Below are 13,827 nucleotides of genomic sequence, written 5' to 3'. Positions count from 1 at the left end.
ACCTGTAAACTTTCTCTTCGTTACCTTCAACTTCATATCTTGGAGGCTACTGCACATAAATTTCTTCTTCTAAAATTCCATTCAAGAAGGTTGATTTCACATCCATCTGATATAATTTCCACTTATTTGGAGTTGTTGTGGCTAGAACTGCTCTTACAGTAACCAATCTGGCTACGAGAGCAAATGTTTCTCCAAAGTCTATTCCCGGTTGCTGTGAGAATCCTTTTGCTACAAGTCTTGCTTTAAATCTGTAAATTTCAGCTTTCTCATTCAACTTTGTCTTGTACACCCACACCAATGAGATTTTTGTCCTTTGGTAAATCAATCAAATCTCATGTATCATTTTTTTCAATCTCTTCAATTTCTTCATCCATGGCTTGCACCCAATTTTCATCTTTGATTGCTTCTTCAAATGAAGAAGGTTGGAATGACAACAATGCAAAATTTGAAATAACATCCAAATCATCATAAATATCTTTCAGACTTCTCATCTTTCTCTTACCATTGCTTGATTCATCACCTGATTGATTGTTAGGAGAACCTCGATTTGTTGATTTGCTTGAAGATCCATGCTGCTCAGAAAATCTTGGAGTCCTTGTTGGTGTGTCTCTATTTGGTGTCTTCACCTATGATTCTTGCTGCTCCTTTTCTGCTACATCATCTTCTTCCATCAGTGGCACTTGTGCATCCACTGTTTTTCCATACGACCATTCCATGATTTATTATTCTTTGAACACAACATCTCTACTAATTATGGTCTTCCTGGTGATAGGGTTATGTAATTTGTAAGCTTTTGATTGCTCACTATAACCAGTAAATATGCATTTTTCACTTTTATTATCCAATTTTCTTCTTCGCTCCTTAGCCGCATGTGCATAAGCTACACATCCAAATACTCTAAGATGAGATACGCTACAAGACATACTTGACCATGCTTGTTATGGTACTCTATTCATTACACTCTTTGTAGGAGATCTGTTGATCACATAAATAGCACATGCAATTGCTTTTGCTCAATACTCATTAGACAAGTTTCTTCCTTTCAACATGTTTCTTACCATGTTCATACTTGTCATGTTCTCTCTCTGCTACACCATTCTGTTGCAGTGTGTACCTGGTTGTAAACTGTCTTATGATTCCATGTTGTTTGCAGTAATCATGGAATGCCTTTGAGTCATATTCTCCACCACGATCTAACCTCAATACCTTGATTTGTCAATCACTTTGTTTCTCTTCTAAGGCTTTGAATTCTTAGAACTTTGCAAAATTTTAAGACTTCTGCATCAAGAAGTAAACCCAAGTATTTCTACTATAATCATCAATGAAAGTGAGGAAGTAACAATTTCCACCAATCGACTGTGTCCTCATAGGTCCACACAAGTCTGTATGCACTATTTCAATAGGTTGCTTTGCTCTGTATGAAACACCTTTTGGAAAAATTTCACGGTGTTTCTTTCCCAAGATACAACACTCACAAGTACTAGCAGGTTCTTTGATGGGAGGTAATCCTTTGACCATATGTTTTTGTTGCAACAATCTTAAACCAGAAAAATGCAAGTATCCAAATCAAAAGTGTCATAACCAATAATCATTAGAACATGCAACTGTAAAAGAATTGACCTGATCACTATATTTCATAATTAGAGGAAAGAGTTTGTTCCTCGTCATCTGCACCTTCGTTATCAGTTGCTTGCTTAGGGGCTTGTAATATATAACACATTCTTGACCTTGAAAGATAGCTTTGTATCCTTTTTGTGTCAATTGACCACCACTTATCAAATTATGTTTGAGACTAGGAACATAATATACCTCTGAGATTGTCTTCGGCTCCCCCTATTTGGTCAGAATGTTGACCACTCCTTTTCCATCTACATCCATAGTCTTGTCAATCCCCAACTTTACCTCTGTTTTCACATATTGATCCAAATTTGAAACCAAATTCTTATTGCATGTCCTATGGTTACTGCAACCACTGTCTAATAGCCACACACTATCAGAAGGTTCACGCATGGTATGACAAGCTAGGAAGATGGAGTTAGTACTCTCTGTAGTGACATTAACTCTCTGTTTCTCTTGGTCAACTATCTTCTTCCTGCAATCACGAGCATGGTGACCAAATTTATTGCAATAATAACATCTCATCTGTGATTTGTCAAATATTTGATTGTTGTTGAAGTTTATGTAGTTGCTTCCACTTTCATGTTCATGCTCTTCACGTCCATCTCTCTGACGACCATATCTTCCACCTTGTTCTCTACCTCTCGATCTACTTCTACCTCGACCTCTGTCTCTTGAAATAGAAACTTGACTTTCGAAAGTGGTCTCTAAAGTGGAATCCTTATTTCTATCTATCCTTGCCTCATGCGATAGAAGTGATCCCATCAACTCATCAATTGTTAATGATGCCAAATCCTTGGCTTCTAATATGGCTACTACCACAACATCAAATTTGGTAAGCAAAGATCTTAGGACCTTCTCAACCATTGTTTGATCTTTAATTTCTTCACCATAAATCTTTAACTGATTTACAACAGTTATGACCCGATCCATGAAAGAATCGATGTCTTCTGCCTCCATCTGCAGACTTTCAAAATCTCTCATAGTATTCTACAACTTAACAATATTGACTTTGGCCATAACTTTATAGTTTGTCGCCAATGTATCTCATGTTTTCTTTGCTGAAGACATGACCATAATCTTCTGGAACACTGGTCGGTCCATTTTTTGTTGGATTAGTTGCAACACTTGTGCATTCTTCTTCTTGTCTTTCTTCCATTGTTCCCTTTCTGCATTAGTGAGAGCTCATTCTTTTGCTTCATTCTTAGGTTCTGAAAACCCAAACTGGACATAATCCCAAACATCATGAGCCTGCAAAATAGTCGCCATCTTAATGATCCAGACATCATAATCTTTCCCTGCAAATGGTGAGAACATGAACTGAAAATTGGAAAAATCCATTTTTCTTCAAAAATCTCTTTTTAAAAACCCTAAATATTTCTTTTTATAAGTTTTGCAAAACTCCTTTTCTAAAAAATTTCTTATAAATAAAACTCCTTTTAATAAACCCCTTATTATTCTTTTAATATAAAAAAAATATTTATATAAAAAAAAACACTTTCATAATAAATCCCGTCCTTGCAATTTTTTTTACATAAAAACCAAATCTTTTTAAATAAAACACTTTTATGAAAATCAAAAACCTTTTAAAAATACTCCTTTGAAAAATCCTTTCATCCCTCTTATAATTTTCATGAAGCGCTTATAAAGTCAACATACGCATACGACTTTAATAAACCACGGGACCCACATTTGAATTAAGACACGGTTCTGTCGATTCTGAAACAAGTCAACATACGGCATACGACTTTAATAAACTGCGGGATATCCGCTGCGCGTGCATAATTAACTCGATATTCTGCAGAGTCCAGAATCGTTGTTAAACGAAAACTGCGCTGTTTTCTTGCTAATTAAGTGTGAAATTTGCGGCTTTTTTACAGTTCGACAAATTTGCAAAAAAAAATCATCAGCTTTTTTTGTGGGCTCTCTTTTTATTGGATCTGTAGGCATCACAGATCTTGTGACTTTTTCTTAACTCTGATATTAATTCGTTCGAAAGGTAGAGAAATTTAAACAAAAATTCACACAAACACACCAGCTGTGACTCTTTTATTGATCACACAAAAACTTGACTCTTACAATGAACCCGGTGAAGGGTATTTAACCTTTTTGACTAGGGACTTACCTAAAATATCTTGACATGCAACCACACATTAAAAGTCATCTATCACTTCACTTGACTCAACACTCAACCCTCAACACTTAGTTAACTAACTCTCTAATTTTAGCCAACTCCTCATACAAGTGTAATTAGCGTATTTTAACACATCTTCCCTCAAGCTAAGTGTAATTTATAGTATACTAAATTACAAAAAAATTTCATATAAATGTCGTTAGGTGATGGCGATTCCTATTTCCAACCCCATAGCATTATAAATGTGTGCTGACAAGCAAGGGAAATAGCGCCCGCCCTCTCTCTCCAGAGCACGTGAACAAATGGATGAAGCGTGGAGAAAGAGGGCAAACGCTATTTCCCTCGCTTGTCAACCACATTTATAATGCTATAAAATTGAAAATAGCATTCGCGTTAAGTGATTGCCGCTGCGAAGCTTTCATTCGCTGCACCACTCAGCAACAATCGATTTTTTTTGGGACACGAGGACGTAAAGCCCCACAGGTCACAGTGTTGAAAATCCACCGTAGCTACGCCACGAGGAACTTGCAACTGACTTTGAAATTGGATGAGATTTAAGCATTCCATGGCTCTCATATGTTCAATGGTGCAAGGAGAATCTAAAAAGTTCCACAGTGCACGGTTTAGTTGGAGCCTCTACATCTAAGGCAACACTGAATGTTATAAATAAAAAATAATAAAAAATTAATTAATTGAAAAACAAAAAAGAAGAAAAAAGAAGTGTCGAAAAATATTTTGGGTATTAATAAAATAATTATTATGTTTTGGGGGAATTTATTTGAGGTTTTGATTTCTTCTACATCAATTATTGTTGTATTGGGTTATTATTTTCTCTACTATTATTATTATTTGCAGGTGTTCAATTTCTTTATGGAGGCTGAAGATTTAAGGCGAGTGTAGATCAATATATCAAATGGGTGTAAATCGATTTTATTAAAGAAAGTATTGAGATCCATTGATCCCAAACCATAATGTCATCATTTTACTTTTGGAAACGCCACATGAATCGACAAAATAATACATCAGTTGGTTCTCTAGGCTACAATACTTCTGTGGATAAAAAATGGCAACAACATACAAATCAGAAGCAAGAGAAGAACAATAGGCCTTTCTCTCGTAAGGTCCATGTTATCCTTCAACAATCAAAGTATATTTGGAAGGAAGATATAAAAAGAAAATGTCTCTTCGCACTTGGATTTGAATTGCAACAAACAAATTTAGTCATAGACCTTCATGAGTTGGAGGAATTCAACACCTTTTTGTCCACGGTAGAGCAGCTAGAATGGAAGAAACTCAGTTGGGCTCTCAAGCCATCAATGCTTGCATTAATACAACCCAAACTCTAGGAGCATCCTTGTGAAGAGGTCAGGCTCTCAACAGGATCATAGCTTTAACATCACCACTACTACTATACAATAATGATATCACGAGAGAGATATTGCAGCTAATAGTAGAAGCCCTTCAAGGATTGAACAACATCATGCTTCCTACCTTTCAGAAGCAATGCATAATCTTAGAACTCATGGCAGAGTTTAGTTTTGGAGGAACGTGACGAATTAATCTTTCAGGTGTTCCAAAAATTTTACAGCAGCATCACATCAACTCATCCAAACCGTGTCAAAACAAGCATGCAAAAATTGTGTCCTTGTTCTTAGAAGGAGATTTCGACATCTGCAAGATATTGAGATCCAAACTATTTACCATTTGGAGGAAGGAACTAATTGTATCACTAATGACCTATGATCTAGTGGAGAAGTTGGTCATGCGAAACATAAAATTGCTCATAAGGGTGCTGACTAAGAAGGAATTTAGAACAATTGATGGAGGAAGCAAGAACAAAGGTAGTAAAACCTGCAGCGAGAATGAACTAAGAAGGAGAGGACTATTTTTTATCTACAAGGGACCTTGGGTGCTTAACCATTCATGTCTAGGTGAGAGGAAGGAGGCAACAAGGAAAAAACAAGAGGAGATTCCTTCAGATCATGGGGAGTCTTTTGTAGTTGATTTTCAGGATGGTGAGCAGTAGCATGATATTATTCAGGGAGACTTGCAGGATGACAAGCATTTGGAAGTGCATGAGGAAATTCTTCCTAATGGTATTAATGAGGTAAACTCTTATACAATTGATTCCATAGGTATCTAGGGGGACATCCATAAAGAATATGAGCAATCAAGTATAGATAGCAGTCCACCAGTGAACCTATGTTTGAAAATTGGAGAATATGAACAACGTATTGTCTTCATAAATGGAGGAGGCCAGAGAAACTTGAGTGAGGAGACAACAGTAGTCAACCACCATGATGAACATGATCATGAGGAGAAGCATGACAGACATAATGTGAAAAATGAACCATTCCCAGAGATTTGGTCAAAGGCTCAAGTTGAAGCTAGGTCGTGGGGCATCTGGTCCAAACAAGTACAGAGACATTTAGTAGGGCACCAACATTACCAGTAGAGGACTTTTGTGGAAAGATCATGCATTTCAAGATAGATCTTATAATGTTGAAGCACAGAGTCTGGAACGCCTAAGACATTATCTTACAAGAGAACACAAAAATTGAGGAGCTCATAGGGGTATGTGTAGAGTCAACAACCAAATTGTATAGTGTAGAGGAACATCTCATCTCACTCACAATGCAGGGGGAGGAATACAATTGGGAGTTCTATAGTAGCCATCTACAATAGTACAGAGATAGGGCTTACGAAACTACCAACCCACCTTTATACATTAGGGAGAGCATGGAAGATTTCTACAAATGGATCATGTTGGGTGATCGGGTGCAACAACATGAGTTGAGCTTCAGGCAACATCAACATGGTAAACTTATTCCATGTGCATCCATTCATGCGTTATATCCTTCCCACGAGATGGATTGGCAAGAGATTATGAGTTGGAACTTTATTGATGGGATACTCTTAGCCAAGGGCATATTGCAGATTGGGCCCTTAAGCACAAGAATTGATGGAGGGTTGAGATGGTACCATAACCCACAGGTCCCAGGACTTAGGTGGCATTGGGATCATGGAGAATCCATTAGGAGTAGGATCTGTTCAGAATCATTTAACATGGAGACATGGGATAGAACACTGGGTTTTATGGGATCCTGGTATCAATGTACAAATGCTTCTGTTGTGGATAGCATTAGATTGTTTGAGGGAAAGCAATCTTTGGGCAGAAGGATTTGTAATATTCCCTTTTCTAGATATGATCAAAATGGATAGAATCTACCCATGGTATTTACCGTGGTATTTTCCCATGGTATTTTCCTTCATTTTTCGAGGGAAAATAATAAAATAAGGTTTTTAGAGAGTCCATCAAGCCTATAAAGGGGATAAGAGCTAGGCATTGGGATCATCTTGGGTATATCAATCTTATTGTGTTTTTCTTGAGAACTTGGTGTGGCCAATTCCAGTCTGATCCCAAGGACGAAAACCCCATGGGTGTGATTTGTCTGGTGGATCCATCCAAGGTCCACAATTGTGCTTCAGTTTCTTTGTTTTCTCTTTGATGAATAGTCGTGCATGCCATATTCAGGGGCCCTGATATGATTGTATGGGCATGTAGTATTTTCTTCAATTAATATTATAAATAAGGGTTGCATTTCTTTTAGATCCCCTGTGTTCCTTGTTTGGCTTGTTAGTATTTTAATTAGAATGCTAAAACATTCCAGATCTCTTGATTATTTGGCCATTTGGGATCTTACACTAGAACTTAATGAAACAACAGGGCCGTGCAACTCACAAGAGCAGTCTTGAAAGGAAATCCAACTAAGTTTCAAATGAAATAATTCTGGACTCCTTAAAGCAATTTGAAATTTAAGTGAAAGAGATGAGATGCTAGCAAAGTGATAGATGACATCCAAGAGGAAAGTGTTAAGCTCTCCCAACCATATATATTTTGTAGTTAGAAGCTTGGACATAAATTTAGTCCCGATAATCTGATGAAGCAATCAAGAGGTGGGTTATCCATGATTTGGAAACTCTGGTGGAAGATGCTTTCAACCACTAGCCACCTATGGAAATCAAGGAGGAACCACATCCAATTCAATCAGACCAACCTATCACTAGGAAGTAACAACTTCACAGTTCTCAAAGGACAAGGTCAACCTACTACATGTCTTGTGGGATTTTTTTCCCATTTATTTTTGGTTTTGAATTCATGCACAAGTTATGATTGTTAAATCGGTAACTTTTAAACTGTTAAGAAATATTCTTCGGCGAAAATCACATGGAATATCATTTGTCGACGCGTTTCGAACCAACCAGTGTGGTTCATCGTCAGGACAAGTTGAAGAAACAGATCAAGCTCATCATGTTAAATAGACTAAGCGGAGCCTCCAACAGCTATCCTTTCTAACAGCTAGTTTGACTCAAGGACAGCGGTCAAAATTATTATAATCGTTTAATTATAAAAAAATTATAGGCTAATTAATAATTTAAAGGAAAGTTAGTTGAATAAATGGCCTTAAAATAATAGAATACCTAAAAAGTAATATAGAAAGTAATAATTTTATTTAAATTTTATTAATAATAATTTTATTTAATTTTTTATTAATAGATAAAAGGTAATTAAGTTAGAAAATCAAAGTTAATTATCATAAGTTAGGGGAAAATTAGTTAAATACACGACCCTATGAAAAAGGTAAAAGCCTCAATAGAATGTATAATTAAAAGAATCATTAAAAATTATAAGTTGATTAATAATTTAAAGGGCAGTTTGCTAAATAAATGACCTAAAAATAATAATTTTATTTACATTTTATTAATATGAAAATAATAATTTTATTTAAATATCATTAATAAATCAAAGGAAATTAAGTTAGAAATCAAAGTTAATAACCATAAGTTAATAGGAAAATGACCTTATGAAAAAGGTAATTGCCTCAATAGAATATAAAGAATACATAAAATAATATTATTTATAAGTATCATGTATACAAAAAGGTCAAAAAGGACCCTATTAGTTAAACATATAAGGAACAAAATTAGTTATAAGAGGGACCTCAAAATAAGAGGGCCTTAAAATATCAGAAGAAATAGAAAGAAAGGAGAAAACAATAAATAGAAATCACACTAAAATTAAAATAACACTCGAAAAATATAAATACAAATAAAAATAAATTAGTTAAAATAAAAATAAAATAAAATAAATAAATAGAAATAGTAAAGAAGGAAAATAAATAAATAAATAAATAAAAATAATTATATATATATAAAATAAATTAAAATAAATAACATAAAATAAAAACTAAAATAATAGTAAAAGAACAAATAAAGAAAAACGACAAAAAACCAAAGAGGACGAAAAAACGACTAGGACGCGAGGGCAGGGACCCAACACCTACTGACTTTCCACCCATCATCTCTATTGAGATTGCTTGGTCTCTTTTCAATCTCAAGTGCTTCCCTAAATTTTCGATGGTGGAAATGTGAAACCTTAGCAATAACACTGGCCTCTTCAATACAAACATGATGATTGGTTTTCTCAGCATGTTCAGCCAAAGCGGAAGACTTAGCTCTCCTATGCTTAATATCCGCTGCATGCTCACTAATCATCTGATTAATGGAACGACCAGTCTCCCCAATATAGGGGGTCCCACAAGAACAAGGGATCATATAAACGCCCTTCATATCCTTAGGGTCGATAGGATCCTTCACTGATCTGAGGGACATACGAATGGTGTTTAGGGGCCTAAAGGTCACAGGGACACTATGCCTCCTGAGAATCCTGCCAATTCTATCAGTGGTCCCTTGAACATAAGGAATATGGACACCTGGAATACGATCTCTAGGTTCTCTTTTAGTCAGATAATTCCTGGAAGCTTTAAGGAAAGCCCTTTGACCCATGTATCTAATATAACCATTCTCCGCAAAGACATCTAGCAGATGGGATTTTTCTTTCTCAAAGCTCTTCTTGTCCGAGATCCTCAGGGCCCGAGTAGCAAGGGTACTAAGGACACCCATCTTCTGAGCCGGGAAATGGTGGGAACTGGCATGAAGATACTGCTCCGTATGAGTTTTCTTCCGGAAAACTTGATGGGCGAGGGAACCATCATCATTCCTAGAAATAAGAATATCAAGGAAAGGAAGGCATCCATCTACCTCATGCTCCTTAGTGAACTTAATGGCTGAGGACTGCCTGTTGAGATGATCAAAGAAGAGATCAAGCTCAACCTGGCCATGAGACCAGATGACATTGGTGTTTGAAAATCATAGGCTAAAAGTCTCTGGACTACTTTCATATTTCGGTTTAAATGAATTGCTCTACACATGGTAGAATGCACCCCACCATTTTGAATGTATTGGATCTCTCATTTGAAACATTTTTAGAAGCTTTTTTCTTATCTAAACTAAGTTGACTCTTTGATCCGGTTAAAAATTTAATGGGCACAATTGTCTTGATGCATATATTAAAGTTTAAAGTTGTGTAAAGTATTGCCCTTTAATCTTTTTCAAATAGGGGAGATGGATCTTGGGTCCTTACAATTGGTCTCCCACAATACCATAGTTATAAGCATAGGGGTTGTTAACCATGTACATTGCAACAGTTCAAAGAAGCAGAGTACATGTTAGTGGATAAAAAATTTCAATGTCATTAGCAATCGTCAACTTCCAATATGTCATTATAATCCCAAATTCTGCAGTTTTATTGTAAAATTGATTCTAGTATGATTATGAAGCCATGTAAAAACACCTAGGTAATCTTGTGATTCTTAACGGGGGTCGTTGACTATGTACATGTCAACAATTCCAAGAATCAAAGTACATGATAGTGGATAAAAAAAATTCAAAGTCATCAGTAATCATCAACTTCCAATATGTCATTATAATCCCAAATTCTGTAGTTTTATTGTAAAAATGATTCTAGTATGACTATGAAGACATGTAAAAACACCTAGGTAAGCCTGTGATTCTTAACGAAGGGTTTCACTCTAGTGAGACTTTTAATCTCCCTAATTATTTGTGTTTTTAAACACAAATAGTTAGCAGAAAATTTCTCCCAAGTATCCAACAAAGCTAGAGTGGAATCCTCTTCTGAGGTCTTAGGTGAGTTCTAGTGTTATCGAGTCTATGTTATTTTATCATGTTAGATCATGTCTCTTGTGTAACACAATTTGAATTGAGTCTAATAGGTTGTGTCTATGTGTAAAATTCCTCTTCTTCTAAGGGTTGCGTATTGTAATATCTTGATGTAAAAGTGTTGTCTAGGAATATTTTTAGTGAATGGTTACTCATAGTTAGACAACATTGCCAAAATATTGTTTAGACCCACTTAGAGGGTGGAAAAATATTTTTAATCGCTTCTTAAATCTTTTTATTTATTTTCTGGAAAAAATGAAAATAAAATTATTGGCCAAAAATTCGTGGGTCTAGAAGTAATTAATTTTTAGAGGATATCCGTCAAAGGAAAAATCATTTTTTAAGAAAAATTAAACCTTTTGACCATGGTGGTTAAGTCAAGGATTACTATTCAAGGAGAAAAGGTTGGAAAAAATATGTTTGGAACCGGGATCAAGGCCTCCATCAAAAAATTCGATTTTTTTTTCCAAATCAAGGGACGAGATTTAATTTTGGCATGGATCAAGCAACAACTAGCCGTTATTTTCCGGGATCAAGTCAAACTAGTCATTTTTCTACTTGGATGGTTCTCACACTCTCATTTTTATATATAAGGAAGTTATTGAGCTCCTCATTGATCTGCATGTACTGATAATAAAATCTTAAGCAATGCGCTGAGCTAAGGCTCTGTTGGATGCAATTTTATTAATAAAGAAAAAATTATTTCGGGTTGAATTCATGGTTTCTCTCGTTCAATGATCTATGGTATGTGTTGAATAGTTTTAATGCTCTAATTGTGTTTTTATTGAAGATTATTGTTTCAATAGTGAATGGTTGGATTATCTATTTGCACAAGTATCTTGCATTAGGTATTGGGCTAGAGTAAACTCTCTGAATCTAGTAGATCTAACATGTATCTCTAGATCTTTAGGTTTCTTGTGTGAATTGAACACATTTGGAATTGATAATCTATCTTTGGAGTGTTTAAATATCATCAAATTATTCAGCCCTTGGGAAACCCCCAAGTACATGGATTTTGAGGTGGCCAAACTTTGTTTGGCTTCTCGGCTTATCTAACGGTTTATGGTGTAGGGTTTTCACCAATATATTAAATTTAAAAGATATATATCTATCTTATTTATTTTCAAAATATACTTGTGTTTTAAAGGTTTATCTGCTAATTAAAGCTTAAATTTTCTTATAGATATTGTGAATAATCTGTAAATATTTCCTACTAGCCCTTGTATTTTAATTTTTCATTATGTTCATAATTTTTGGGGTTTTATTTTTAAATTTCTTCTAGATCTTATGGATGGTTCTATTTATATAACGTTCAAGTGTCAAGGATCAAGGATCATAAGAAAACTTCGAAGCTTTATGGTTTAAGCCCTCACCTAACCTAAACAGCTAGGTTTTTGGCACTTATTCACTTGATCAGGAGTATTCTAGCCTGAAAAGAGAGTGCATCCAAGGTTTGAAGGTGGATTCGGGACTAGGGACCCTGATATACAATACCCATATCCCAAAATTTCAAAGCCTAGCCTTAAGGGAGTGACCGCTAGCCTAATAGGGATAATTCACTGCAAAATTATGGGTTTTGGATTTAAGAGATCTGTGGTTTGTATCTTTTGAATCAGTGACTGGAGAATCCACAGTATGAACATTTTTATACCAACGTTTCAAATCCAAAGTGGGATCCATCATCAGGATTGAAGAATGATGATAAAAGAAGAGCAATAAGGCAGAATAAATACTAATGAGGAAGAAATTTTCAAGGAAGAACACACTGTCGGCTAGAATCTTTAATTTAATATAATTTTATTTAATCTAAAAGATTACTTTTTTTTTCTTTTTTTTTTTAATTTTTATTTTTATTTATTTTAAATTTTTGAAGAGAAAGAGACATGGTTCATAACCTAATGAAAACTAGGGACAAGAATTAATACCATATGCTAATATCTATATAAATTAAATTAATATATTTAAATCATATTAATTATTATAAATAATTAATATTTATAATTAATTAATATAATAATTCATATATTAATTATTAGTTATTATATTAATTAATATATGAATTATTAATTAATATAATTATTAGTTATTATATAATTATTACTAATAATTATATTAATTAATAATTCATATATTAATTAATATAATAACTAATAATTAATATATGAATTATTATATTAATTAATTATAAATATTAATTATTTATAATAATTAATATGATTTAAATATATTAATTTAATTTATATAGATATTAGCATATGGTATTAATTCTTGTCCCTAGTTGTCATTAGGTTATGAACCATGTCTTTTTCTCTTCAAAAATTTAAAAAAAAAAAGTAATCTTTTAGATTAAATAAAATTATATTAAATTAAAGATTCTAGCCGACAGTGTGTTCTTCCTTGAAAATTTCTTCCTCATTAGTATTTATTCTGCCTTATTGCTCTTCTTTTATCATCATTCTTCAATCCTGATGATGGATCCCACTTGGGATTTGAAACGTTGGTATAAAAATGTTCATACTGTGGATTCTCCGGTCACTGATTCAAAAAAAAATTATGGGTTCTCAAGAAATTTGACATCTGAAATGTTTACGGTTGGATTCCTTTGGGTTATAGCCGTTTTCTGAGCTTGATCTAACACTTTTGCTTCTTCAAGGCTAAGCTGCAAGGGTTTTCGGGTCTTCTAGCCCTAGTTGCGGGCCTAATTGGCTTAATTAGGGAAGGTCGCAAGGGTTTGAACAGCTTTAACTCAGTTACATTTGATTTGTATTTGTTCTAACCCATAATTTCAGGCTTAAAATATTTTTGCAAGGGTTTCAAGTGTTTTTTCTTCACCATATTGTCATTATAAATCTCTAAAGGATTGTAGATCTTAGTTTTGTGGCTAGTCTCTTGCCTTGTAGGGCTAGTATTCACTTGGAGAAGGGTTTTAAAAGCTAATATTTAAATTATTACATCATTTAAAGCTTTTCAGGCCTAGTTGCAGGGCTTAGGGCCAC

This window comes from Pinus tabuliformis, chromosome 6, assembly GCF_031772625.1.
Source record: "Pinus tabuliformis cultivar Carrire ecotype Pingquan chromosome 6, CPIR1, whole genome shotgun sequence".
Taxonomy (NCBI): domain Eukaryota; kingdom Viridiplantae; phylum Streptophyta; class Pinopsida; order Pinales; family Pinaceae; genus Pinus; species Pinus tabuliformis.
The sequence above is the reverse complement of the archived record's forward strand: the minus strand, read 5'-3'. Positions refer to the sequence as shown.